The 12120-nt window shown below is 41.1% G+C and overlaps 1 protein-coding gene across 1 annotated transcript in view; it reads right to left on the reverse strand.

Annotated features, from left to right (window-relative positions):
• Window positions 1-12120, reverse strand: part of DNAH2 (dynein axonemal heavy chain 2) — a 456831-nt gene that overhangs the window by 390626 nt on the left and 54085 nt on the right. The gene's annotated exons all lie outside the window — the stretch shown is intronic.

Here is a 12120-nt window from a genome sequence, read left to right on the forward strand (position 1 = left end):
CTATCAGAGGCATCAGTCGAGAATCCACATAGCCGGTTAGGCACCCAGTGCCACCTCATCAAGAGTTTGTAAAAAAATTCGAAGAGAGTTACACTATGTATCGCCTGTCTTGTATGTGCTATAGCTCTCATCCATTCCTGGCAGTCAAAAACCTTATCTAGATCTCTCTCCCAGGCCAAAATGTTATGCGTCTTCTGGAGTGTAGGGAGATCCTGTATGCACTGGTAGTGAACCATCAAGGAACGATGTCCCTGTGCGCCCATTTGGTATCTGGATTCCCATAGTGTGCAGAGAATCGAGATTTTGATGTTGAAGGGGCCCTGTTCCAGCAGATCCTGCGACAGGGTAACCTCGACGGTGGAGAGGATGACATCCCCAACAGATCCACAAACCAAATCCTCAGCGGCCATGATGGCGCAATCAGAATGGCCGAAGCTCGCTCCTGTTTGATGCGTGCCACTACACGAGGTAGAAGTGGTAATGGTAAAAAAAATGTAAGCTACGCTGAACCCCCAAGGCACCGCTAAGGCATCTATTAGCTCTGCCTGAGTATCCCTGGACCTCGATCCGTATCGGGGTAGCTTGCAATTGAGTCTGGATGCCATGAGATCTATCTCTGGTGTTCCCCACGTGAGACAAATCTCCACAAACATTTCAGGGTGAAGAGACCATTCCCCCGGATGGAAGGATTGACTGCTGAGAAAGTCTGCTTCCCAGTTGTCCACATCTGGAATGTGAATCGCTGAGAGCGAGCAGCTGTGGGACTGTGGGACTCCACCAACTCCAAGATCCGGGACACCTCTCTCATAGCTAGGGAGTTCCTCATACCCCCCTGGTGATTGATGTAAGCCACCGAGGTAATGTTGTCAGTCTGGAATCTGATGAAGCTGAACAACCACAGAAGAGGCCATGCCTTCAGAGCATAGAAGATTGCTCGGAGTTCCAGAATATTTATTGGAAGGAGAGACTCCTCCCAGGACAATTTTCCATGTGCCATCCTGGCACCCCAAACAGCTCTCTATCCTGCCAGACTCGCGTCCATAGTGACAATCTCCCAGGACGGCCTCAAGAAGGATGTTCCCATGGACAGTTGCTCCAGACGGATACACCACGAGAGGAAGATCCGAGTCCGAGCATCCATGGATATCTGCTGTGATAGATCTGAATGATAGCCGTTCCACTGTCTCAACATGTACAATTGAAGAGGTCTGAGATGGAACCTGACGAATTGAATGACGTCTATGCTGGAAACCATGAGTCTGATCACCTCCATACACTGAGCCACCGAGGGGCTTGAGGAGGACTGAAGGGCAAGATAAGAGGACGCAATCTTCCTGCGTCGACGGTCTGTGAAAAATCTTCATAGACATAGAGTCTATTATCGTACCCAAGAAATCCACCCTGTTGCTGGGAATCAGGGAACTCTTTCCCGAGTTGACATTCCAACCGTGAGATTGGAGCAAAAGAAGAAGAGTCGTCGAATGATCCTCTGTGAGACTGAGTGATGGCACCTGGACTAGGATGTCGTCCAGATAGGACACCACAGCAATGCCTCTGGCTCTGGCCACCGAAAGTAGTGCCCCCAGAACCTTCATGAAGACTCTCAGGGCCGTCGCCAGGCAAAAGGGAAGGGCCACAAACTGGAAGTGTTGGTCCAGAAACTCAAATCTAAGGAACTTGAAGTGGTCCCTGTGGATTGGCACATGAAGGTAAGCATTCTTCAAGTCTATGGTTGTCATGAACTGTCCCTCTTGAACTAGGGGCACAATAGATCTGATCGTTTCCATTTTGAACGATGGAACACTCAGAAACTTGTTTAAACACTTTAGGTCCAGAATCGGGCGGAATGTGCCCTCCTCCTTTGGAACCACAAAAAGATTTGAATAGTACCCTAGACCCCTTTCTGCTTGGGGTACTGGTACGATGATACCTAGAGAGGAGAGATCTTTCACACATTCTAGAAAGGCTTCTCTCTCTTCCGGTCTTAAAGACAGGTTTAATAGGAGGAATCTGCCCCTGGGCGGATGGGATCTGAACCCTATCCTGTAGCCCTGGGTGACAACGTCCAGAACCCAAGGATCCTGAACTTCCTGCAGCCATGCTTCTAAGAAGAGAGATAATCTGCCCCCTACTTGGTCCAGAGACCGGTCGGGGGCCGCCCCTTCATGCCAATTTTGTCTCGGCCAGCTTCTTGCTCTGCTTAGACTTGTCTCAAGAATGAGCCGGTTTCCAAGTTCCCTTGGACTGGTCCGTTTTTGTGGAGGGCTGCTGGCGCTGGGCCTTGTAGCTAGCCCTGCGAGCTAAAACGGAAAAACCTGACACCTTAGCGTTTAGGCAATTAATTTGCATATGTGGCATCACATATGAAAGAATTGGTGATCTTCAGCGCCTTAATCTTTTCCTGTATCTTGTCGATGGAAGTCTCCGGCGACTGAAGCTACAGCTGCTGCCGGCTGAAAAACAAACCCTGTGTGTTGAAACATTTTCCTTGATATGTTTTCCAACTTTTTATCCATGGGCTCCTTAAACGACAAACTATCCTCCAGGGGAATAATTGTCCGCTTCGCAAGCGTGGAGATAGCACCATCCATAGGGACAGTACCCCACAGCTCCCCAGGACGGGGAACAGTTTCATAAAGGAAGAAGAAGGGGAAAAGGAAGAACCTAATCGCTCCCATTCATTCTTAATAATATTTGCCATCTTAACAGGAACCGGGAAGGTCTGAGGCACCACCCTGTCCTCATATACCTCATCAAGCTTAGGAATTGCAGGTTCTTCTGAAAGTTTTGGTTCCGGAACCTCCAGAGTAGCAAGCACTTGCCTCAGCAAAAAGCGCAAATTTTCCATCCTAAACCTAAAGTCAGGCTCCTCCACCAGAGGTTTAGATGACTTGGACTCCAACCCAGAAGGGGCCTCCTCCGAAGATTAGGAGTGGGCCCCGTCATCGTATAACACCACAGAATTTTCCACAGGCATAGACAACCCCTGGGCCGGGCCTCCATGATACGCCCTATGCTTGCGCTTAGCAGAACATGATAAGGCATGGATCACTTTTGATACCGCCGTTTGCAGCTGATCCGCAAAATCTGAGGGTCAACGAATCTCTCCCACAGGAGTAATGGTTGGACCCTGGGGCGCTGCATGTGCAATAGGAGATGGATGCAGGGAACACACCTCACGGGACGGGGACCCCTCAGAGGTGGACGGCTCAGTAGTACTAGACATCCATTTGCTCTTAGATGTTGTAACTTTATTAAGGCATGTGGAACATAGTTGAGCAGGCTGATCTACCAGAACCTCCTCACAATAAACACAGGGACAAGCCCTCTAACACGTCAGAGTCCTGCATAGCTTGCGCTGATATTAAGGACTAGATTAATTTAATAAATAGGTACCTTTATAACCTCCAATGGCACTCACCACCTCCTATGACCCGGATTACAGAAACCGTTTTGTCTCCTGCGCAGCTGATCAACAGAGGAAGATAGATAGCCACACCCGGTCATATGGAATGCCCGGCAGGAACCGCCCCTGCCTAAGGAGAAAACATGCCAAAAAAGGGCTGCACCATTCTCCAGTAAGTCACCTGAAAGTTCCACACATTGCCAGAGCCTCATCTCGCACATAACGCAGCAATGACACAATAAACAACATCATGTATAAATCCCTCCTGTTCAATAATCCCCTTTCCAGGAATATTAACCCTTAAATCTGTAAAGATAAAAGGTGTCACACTGTGACCCTGTCTTCCATGTTATCATTATGTAATAAAAATGAAACAATCTTACCAGAATCTACGCCGTGGAACAGGAACACGGCCCTTCAAGTGTGACAGTTTAGAAGCCTCGCTCCTGACATGGCCTTGAGTGTAAAAAGCAGGCAGCGAAACTCGTCAATGCCGATTGCTTGTAGGGCTGTTAATATGAGTCGGGATGGATTCGCAGAAAGATTCTCCCTGCATTTCCAGACTCTAACTTTCACCCAGGCTCTCACTGAGGCTCTCAATTTCACCCAGGCTCTCTCGCTCTCTAAAGACTGCTGCTCCATAACTTGTCCGGCTGCTCCAAGGTAGCAGACAGAAATCAACCCGATCGAATACGATTGGGTTGATTGACACCCCCTGCTAGCGACCGATTAGCCGCAAATCTGCAGAGGGCGGCATTGCACCAGCAGTTCACAAGAACTGCTGGTGCAATGATAAATGTCAACAGCGTATGCAGCGGACATGTGCAGCGGACATGATCCACTATATCAGATCATGTCCGCTCGCACCATAGTAAATAGGCCCCAATGAGTGTTCTGGAGCCTAATCCAATTGAAGATAGTAGCTCAGGCAACACAGCATTTGATTTACTGAATTGCCCGAAGACCAATATTAAAAAAAAGTGCAGCATTGAAGACTGGCTACAGGCTGAAGAAATAGGGTGTTTCATTTAGAACATGCAGAAAACAAAACATAAATATTTTTTAAAAATATTCTATAATGTAGTATTCAAATGAGCTTTTAAGTTATAAATTAAGCAGTGCTATGTTTATTAATACTAGCAAAATTTCAGAAAAAAGAAACATTACTAGTAAGTAGTTAAAGGGATATAAAAACCCACATTTTTTTCCTTCATGATTCAGATAGACCATGCAATTTTAAGAAACTTTCTAATTTACTTATCAATTTTTCTTCATTCTTTTGGAATCTTTATTTGAAAAAGCAGGAATGTAAGCTTAGGAGCCGGCCCATTTTTGGTTCAGAACCCTGGGTAGCGCTTGCTTATTGGTCGCTACATTTAGACACCAATTAGCAAGCGCTACACTGGTGCTGAAACAAAAATTCATCTGAATTTGGGTTTCATTTCCCTTTAAGACATTATTTTGCTACTATAAATATATTCTGTTTCAAGTAAGCTATTAAATATCTATTTAGCTTAATAACTCAAATGTTTTATGTTTAAAAACATAAAATGTAAGCCCTTTTTAAGAGGCTAAATCCAGGAATATCGGCTTTATAGGACTTTCTGTTTGCAGTAACATTTTTCCACCAGGGTGCAATCAAATTCTATGACAAAAATGTAACTTTCATAGAATTAAGCCCTTCTCAAAACCTTCTTGAATTATCGCTAAATAAAAAATAAAAAAAAGGAATTTATGCTATTGACATTATTAACCTAAACTGTGTTTGAAAAACAAGTTTAAAAAAATTGATCTTCATAAACTATGAAAAGTTCTTGAAATCCTTGATTTTGTAACTACTAAAAGAATTACAATACCTTTTATTCTGCTCCGATTTTTTTTTCTCAATATGTTTTATTGGCATAACAAAGGCAAACTGGACAGCCTACAATAGATACAATTAGAATTGATACAACATATGCACCATGGTTTAAAAACACGCTTTGAGTGGTATTGAATATTCTATAACCATGGTTCAAACAATTACAAATAATAGAGAGACATTGAACAACTGTGTACACATGCAGCCATTAACAAGAATAACGACACATATGTCAAGATTTTTTAATAGGGTAGACTGCCGAGTGCTTGCGTTTTCACACTGGTCTATGGGCAAGCCCTGCAGAGCAAATATTAGCTCTCCACAGGGAGAAAGAAATAAAAATAGCGAGAAGAATGTGAAAGAAACAGAACAGGAAAAAAAAAATGAGAAGCCAGAAGGGTCTACTACACAGAAAACAGGATGTCAGTATTTTAACAATAGTGACCCCCTAATTTCAGTGGTCATCTATAGTACTACCAAAATAAAAGCTGACGTTATGAGACACAAAGAGATGTAATGGCAGATCAATACTAACAAAATCTCAATACATTATCCAGCCTGAAAAGCCAGTTGTAGGAACGTTTTTCTAAACCTTGATACAGCTGATAAATTTACTTCCAAATGTTTCATAAATACAATCTCCTGCCACTTTATTATTAACATTTCTCTATGCAAATATAGGTCATGTGGTGCACAGATAAAGGTCAAGTGTTCAGGTGTCCACATGGAGAACGGGTAAAGCTAGTCCATTTAATGTTCCTGACATTGTCAAAATAGGTAAGGTATGCAACGTGAGTGATTTTTTTTTTTAACTTGGCACATTCATCAGAGCTAGACGTGCTGGCACGAGCATTCTGTCAGACAAAAACAAAAAGATGTTTGTTACTGTGTGCGCCCACCACCAACTCACTAGACAGCTGAGTACTGGGAAAAAATTGTTTAGTCTGACAAGTCCAAGTTTCTGCTGTGACATGCCAATGACAGACTTTGGATTTGGCGCAAGCATCATAAACCCATAGATCTAACATGCGTGATGCCCACTGTCAATTTTAATGGTGATGTCATGGCAAGAAACACTATTTCATTGCACACACACTCCTCTTTGAATACCAATGCATACTGTATATGAACATCATTACCAAGCATACAGTATATACTCCTACATGATAAATTTGTTCCCTGACTCCAATGGCATTGTTCAAAAGACAAGACAATGCACCTTGTCATAGAGTATAGATTGTCTCTCAATGGTTTCAAGATGGTGCACATGATTTTACTCTAATGAAATGGAAGGTTCAGTCACCAGATCTCAATCTAATTGTAAAGCTGAACTGAATGGGCTGTGAGCATGATGAACCCTTGATCTCAAATTCAGCAAAAATTTGTGACCTGCTTTAAAGACTGCATAGAAGAGCATTCCAGAAGGACATAGGGGGATATTTATCAAAGCGTCAACTGAAAATACGCTGGAATTCCGCATCGTAATTGTCGCAAGATTGATCCGCCATAGTTATCAAAGCGTCAACATCGGCAAATGTTGAAATTTGTGACGTAACATACTATCCCGCAATCTCAATCCAACGCAGATCGATGCAAGTTAAAAACCTGTGGAATCCAAGCGGAATTGTGTTCATTCGCCCTCCTATTCAACACTATTTAAAGCTCTCACAAAGTTATCAAAAATTCTACAGTTACGCTCGTGTTTTTTCCGACTCAGCGTACCTGGTTTGCAATCCGCCACCCTTCAGGTCACGGATGCCATAGAACTCAATGGGAGTCTGAAAACACAGAAAGTTTATGTTTGATGCTGCAAGAGAATGAAGTATATTACATAATAAAAGAAAATTAGAAATTTTATTAAAATTGTATACCCTTTCTAAATAAAACAATATTATTGCTCCACATTTGGTGCACTAGTAGATATAGGGATAAAAATGAAAAATACATTACTACTTATGGATTATGCTACAACTTTGTCTCTCATTACAAAGCAAGAAACAAAATTATGTCTACATATTTGGTGCAAAGTTCTGCCCCAAACTTGTCGCACTAATAGATATAGAGATAAAAATGAAATAAATACACAACATAATATAGCTAACTTTCTTTTTATTTGTTGGAAAAATCTATGTGCACCATGTTTAAGCCATTTAATACAAGTCCCACTCTCCACTTCTCGCCATATTTGACTCAACACTTTTCGCACCAATTATGGCGCAAACTCCTAAATAACCCACACACTAGTGAATTTTTCCACCACTTTTGATTGGAATATGCATAATCACATGATTTATGAAATCACCCAATCTGATTCAAATACACATTATAAACTATCACTAACTAATCAAATTGCTTGATACTTGTGTCATTGATCACTCATCAGAACTTGTAAGTGTCATTTGTTACATTGTGTATTATACTCTGAAAGTATGTATATGTGAAATTAGTATTAAAGACAAACATTGATGCTGACATTAGGACACACAGTGTAATATTTTAGGCAAGGATTTTAAAATTTGAATTGATGTTTAATTCAATAGAATCTTAAACTAATAGCTCAAAGGGATAGCCCACCTAACATTAAACTGTCATTATTCAGATACAGCAGAAATTAAAATCACCTCTTTACTGGCATGCTATTTTCAGTGCATTTCTACCTTCTCTTGAATTTCTTTTTCAGTAAGAAATTTCATTTTATATGCCAGCCCATTTTATAACACCTGTGAAGGGGTGTTTTTTTAAAAATAGATGATTGCAATCAGGAGGGGTTACACAGGTGCAGAGAGAAACCAGGCACAGCTCTTAAAGGGACAGGAAACCCCAAAATATTATTTCATGATTTGGATAGAACAAACAATTTTAAACAACTTTCAAATGTACTTATATTATCAAATTTGCTTCATTTTCTTGTTATCCTTTGCTGAAGGAACAACATTGCACTACTGGCAGCTAGCTGAACACATCTATTTAGCCAATCAGAATAGACAAATGTGTGCAGGCACCAATTAGCAGCTAGCTCCCATTAGTGCAACTTAACATTGTTTAGAACAAAAAAAAAAAGGAACTTAGGGACATGTAAATATGTTTGAAAAAGATTTCTGACATAACACACACACATATATATATATATATATATATATATATATATATATATGTGTGTATATAGATGCTAACATATGTATGTCCAATATTAAAAAGAATTAGAATAATTCACTCTCCACTTTGCACCAAATATGTCGCTACTTGTTATATTCGCAATAAGTCCTGCTCAGAAAAAGAATACATTTACACTATAAACAATAATGTGCTAAAGAGAAATGTGCTTGTTCGTGGACAGTAATGAAATTATATAAATAAAGTTGGGAAAAACCTGAATAGCCGCGACATCGATGAATGTTAGTTAACACCAGCCAGATGCTCTTCGCACCGTACTTGATGCGCGTGTTTTTGACGGCTTTTTTTTATAAATAAGGAGATCATATTCAGATCCGCGGCCGCCATGTTTGACGAATGTATTGAAGCCCGCAAATGCAACATAGTTGACGCTTTGATAAATATCCCCCATAGCCTCTACCTTACTGAATCCACACCTTGCAGAAGTGTTGAATGCAAACATTGGTTCTACCACTTGTTTAGTACATATTCCTAACAAAGTGTCAGGAGAGTGTATACAAGCCATTAGTGCTTTACTATCAATAAGACAGAATATTTTAGTTGAGAGTTGGATAGCTTTGACAGGATCAGCAAAAACTGATGTTTAAAAACAAAGAATCAAGAAACCTATAATAACACTGGTCACCAAGCATGCTGTCTAGACAATTTGCCCTGGTCAACAAGAAATGTATTGAGGAAAACAGGTAAAACATATACAAGTGTGCACCTCAAAGGGATGAGAACATGTCTTCTTCTTCCAAGAGTGATCTCCAAAGCTGAAGAGGTCTCATATGAATACGAGCAAAGGGGATCGCGTCCGATGCTGCAGTCATGAGACCTAAAACTTCCATGCACATAGCCACTGAAGGGAATGATTGAGACTGAAGGTTTCGACAAGCTTAAACCAATTTTATTCATATCTTGTCTGTTAGAGACAGAGTCATGGACACTGAATCTATCTGGAAACCTAAAAAGCTGACCCTTGTCTGAGGAATCAAGGAACTTTTTGGTAAATTGATCCTCCAACCATGTCTTTGAAGAAACAACACTAGTTGATTTGTGTGAGATTCGGCAGAATGTAAAGACTGAGCTAGTACCAAGATATCGTCCAAATAAGGAAACACCGCAATACCCTGTTCTCTGATTACAGAGAGTAGGGCACCGAGAACCTTTGAAAAAATTCTTGGAGCTGTCGCTAGGCCAAATGGAAGAGCCACAAATTGGTAATGCTTGTCTAGAAAAGAGAATCTCAGAAACCGATAGTGATCTGGATGAATCGGAATATGAAGATATGCATCCTGTTAGTCTATCATGGACATATAATGACCTTGCTGAACAAAAGGCAGAATAGTCCTTATAGTCACCATTTCGAAAGTTGGCACTCTTACAAAACGATTCAAAATTTTAGGCCAGTAAACCTAAAAAATAATGTTATATAATTCTGCACATAGTGCAGAATTATATAACATTGTATTAGCAGCAGCTTTATAAAACCAAATATTCCCTGTGAATTTTTATAAAATATGACTGTTTTTTAGACCCGCTCTCTGTGCTCTTCTGAGCGGGTCTGTTTTTATCACAGAGCACATCTGGCCAGCTGTCTAGTCACAACCCGGCCCGACCGCGCTATTATACTCAGTGCAGCTCGCTCCCGCTGTCAGACAGAGTAGGAGCGAGCTGCACTGAGTATAATGGTGCGGTCGGGCCGGGCTGTGACTAGACAGCTGGCCAGATGTACTCTGTGATACAAACAGACCCGCTCAGAAGAGCAAGGGTCTGAAAAACTGTCTTTTTTATAAAAATTCACAGGGAATAACAGAATTTATGTTTACCTGATAAATTACTTTCTCCAACGGTGTGTCCGGTCCACGGCGTCATCCTTACTTGTGGGATATTCTCTTCCCCAACAGGAAATGGCAAAGAGCCCAGCAAAGCTGGTCACATGATCCCTCCTAGGCTCCGCCTACCCCAGTCATTCGACCGACGTTAAGGAGGAATATTTGCATAGGAGAAACCATATGATACCGTGGTGACTGTAGTTAAAGAAAATAAATTATCAGACCTGATTAAAAAACCAGGGCGGGCCGTGGACCGGACACACCGTTGGAGAAAGTAATTTATCAGGTAAACATAAATTCTGTTTTCTCCAACATAGGTGTGTCCGGTCCACGGCGTCATCCTTACTTGTGGGAACCAATACCAAAGCTTTAGGACACGGATGAAGGGAGGGAGCAAATCAGGTCACCTAAATGGAAGGCACCACGGCTTGCAAAACCTTTCTCCCAAAAATAGCCTCAGAAGAAGCAAAAGTATCAAACTTGTAAAATTTGGTAAAAGTGTGCAGTGAAGACCAAGTCGCTGCCCTACATATCTGATCAACAGAAGCCTCGTTCTTGAAGGCCCATGTGGAAGCCACAGCCCTAGTGGAATGAGCTGTGATTCTTTCAGGAGGCTGCCGTCCGGCAGTCTCGTAAGCCAATCTGATGATGCTTTTAATCCAAAAAGAGAGAGAGGTAGAAGTTGCTTTTTGACCTCTCCTTTAACCAGAATAAACAACAAACAAGGAAGATGTTTGTCTAAAATCCTTTGTAGCATCTAAATAGAATTTTAGAGCGCGAACAACATCCAAATTGTGCAACAAACGTTCCTTCTTCGAAACTGGTTTCGGACACAAAGAAGGCACGACTATCTCCTGGTTAATGTTTTTGTTAGAAACAACTTTTGGAAGAAAACCAGGTTTAGTACAGTTAAACACTAAAAAACTCTAAGCCATCTCCGTGGAGATGTTGCCTGTACAACGGCAAAGAGAATGACTGGGGTAGGCGGAGCCTAGGAGGGATCATGTGACCAGCTTTGCTGGGCTCCTTGCCATTTCCTGTTGGGGAAGAGAATATCCCACAAGTAAGGATGACGCCGTGGACCGGACACACCTATGTTGGAGAAATTAGGTTTTATAAAGCTGCTGCTAATATAATGTTATATACTTCTGCACTATGTGCAGAATTATATAACATTATTTTGTTAGGTTTACTGGCCCTTTAAGATTCATTTTGATGTTACAGTCCTGTAATTAAATTGAATTTCAGTTTGCTTCATAACAGGCAAATCTAGTTAAAGGGACAGTAAATGATTCAGATAAAACATGTGATTTTAAACAACTTTCCAATTAACTTCTATTTGCTAATTTGCCTAATTCTCTTGGTATCTTTTGATGAAAAGCATACCTAGGTAGGAGCAATGCACTACTGAGAGCTAGCTGCTGATTGGTGGCTGCTCACATGTCTTTTGTCATTGGCTCACCCAACGTTTTTAGATAGCTCCCAGTAGTGCATTGCTGCTCCTTCAACAAAAGATACCAAGAGAATGAAGCAAGTTTTAAAATTGAAGGAAATTGGAAAGTTGTTTAAAATTGTATGTTCTACCAAAATCATGAAAGATATTTTTAGGATTTCATGCCCCGTTAAACTCACCAAAAACAAATATAAAAAGCTATAAAAAATGAACATGTAGCGAGACTTCCTAGATGGGTTTTCACATAGATTTTCACACACTTAGCCAGAGCTAAACTGAGCTGGAACTTAGCCAGAGCAACATTAAACCATGACAGATCATTTATTCAGTATTGATGATGACTAATTAAGCAAGGACAGGATATATAAATAGATGTATTACAATACAATATTTTAATAAGCATTATTTG

Source organism: Bombina bombina, chromosome 6, assembly GCF_027579735.1.
Source record: "Bombina bombina isolate aBomBom1 chromosome 6, aBomBom1.pri, whole genome shotgun sequence".
Classification (NCBI taxonomy): domain Eukaryota; kingdom Metazoa; phylum Chordata; class Amphibia; order Anura; family Bombinatoridae; genus Bombina; species Bombina bombina.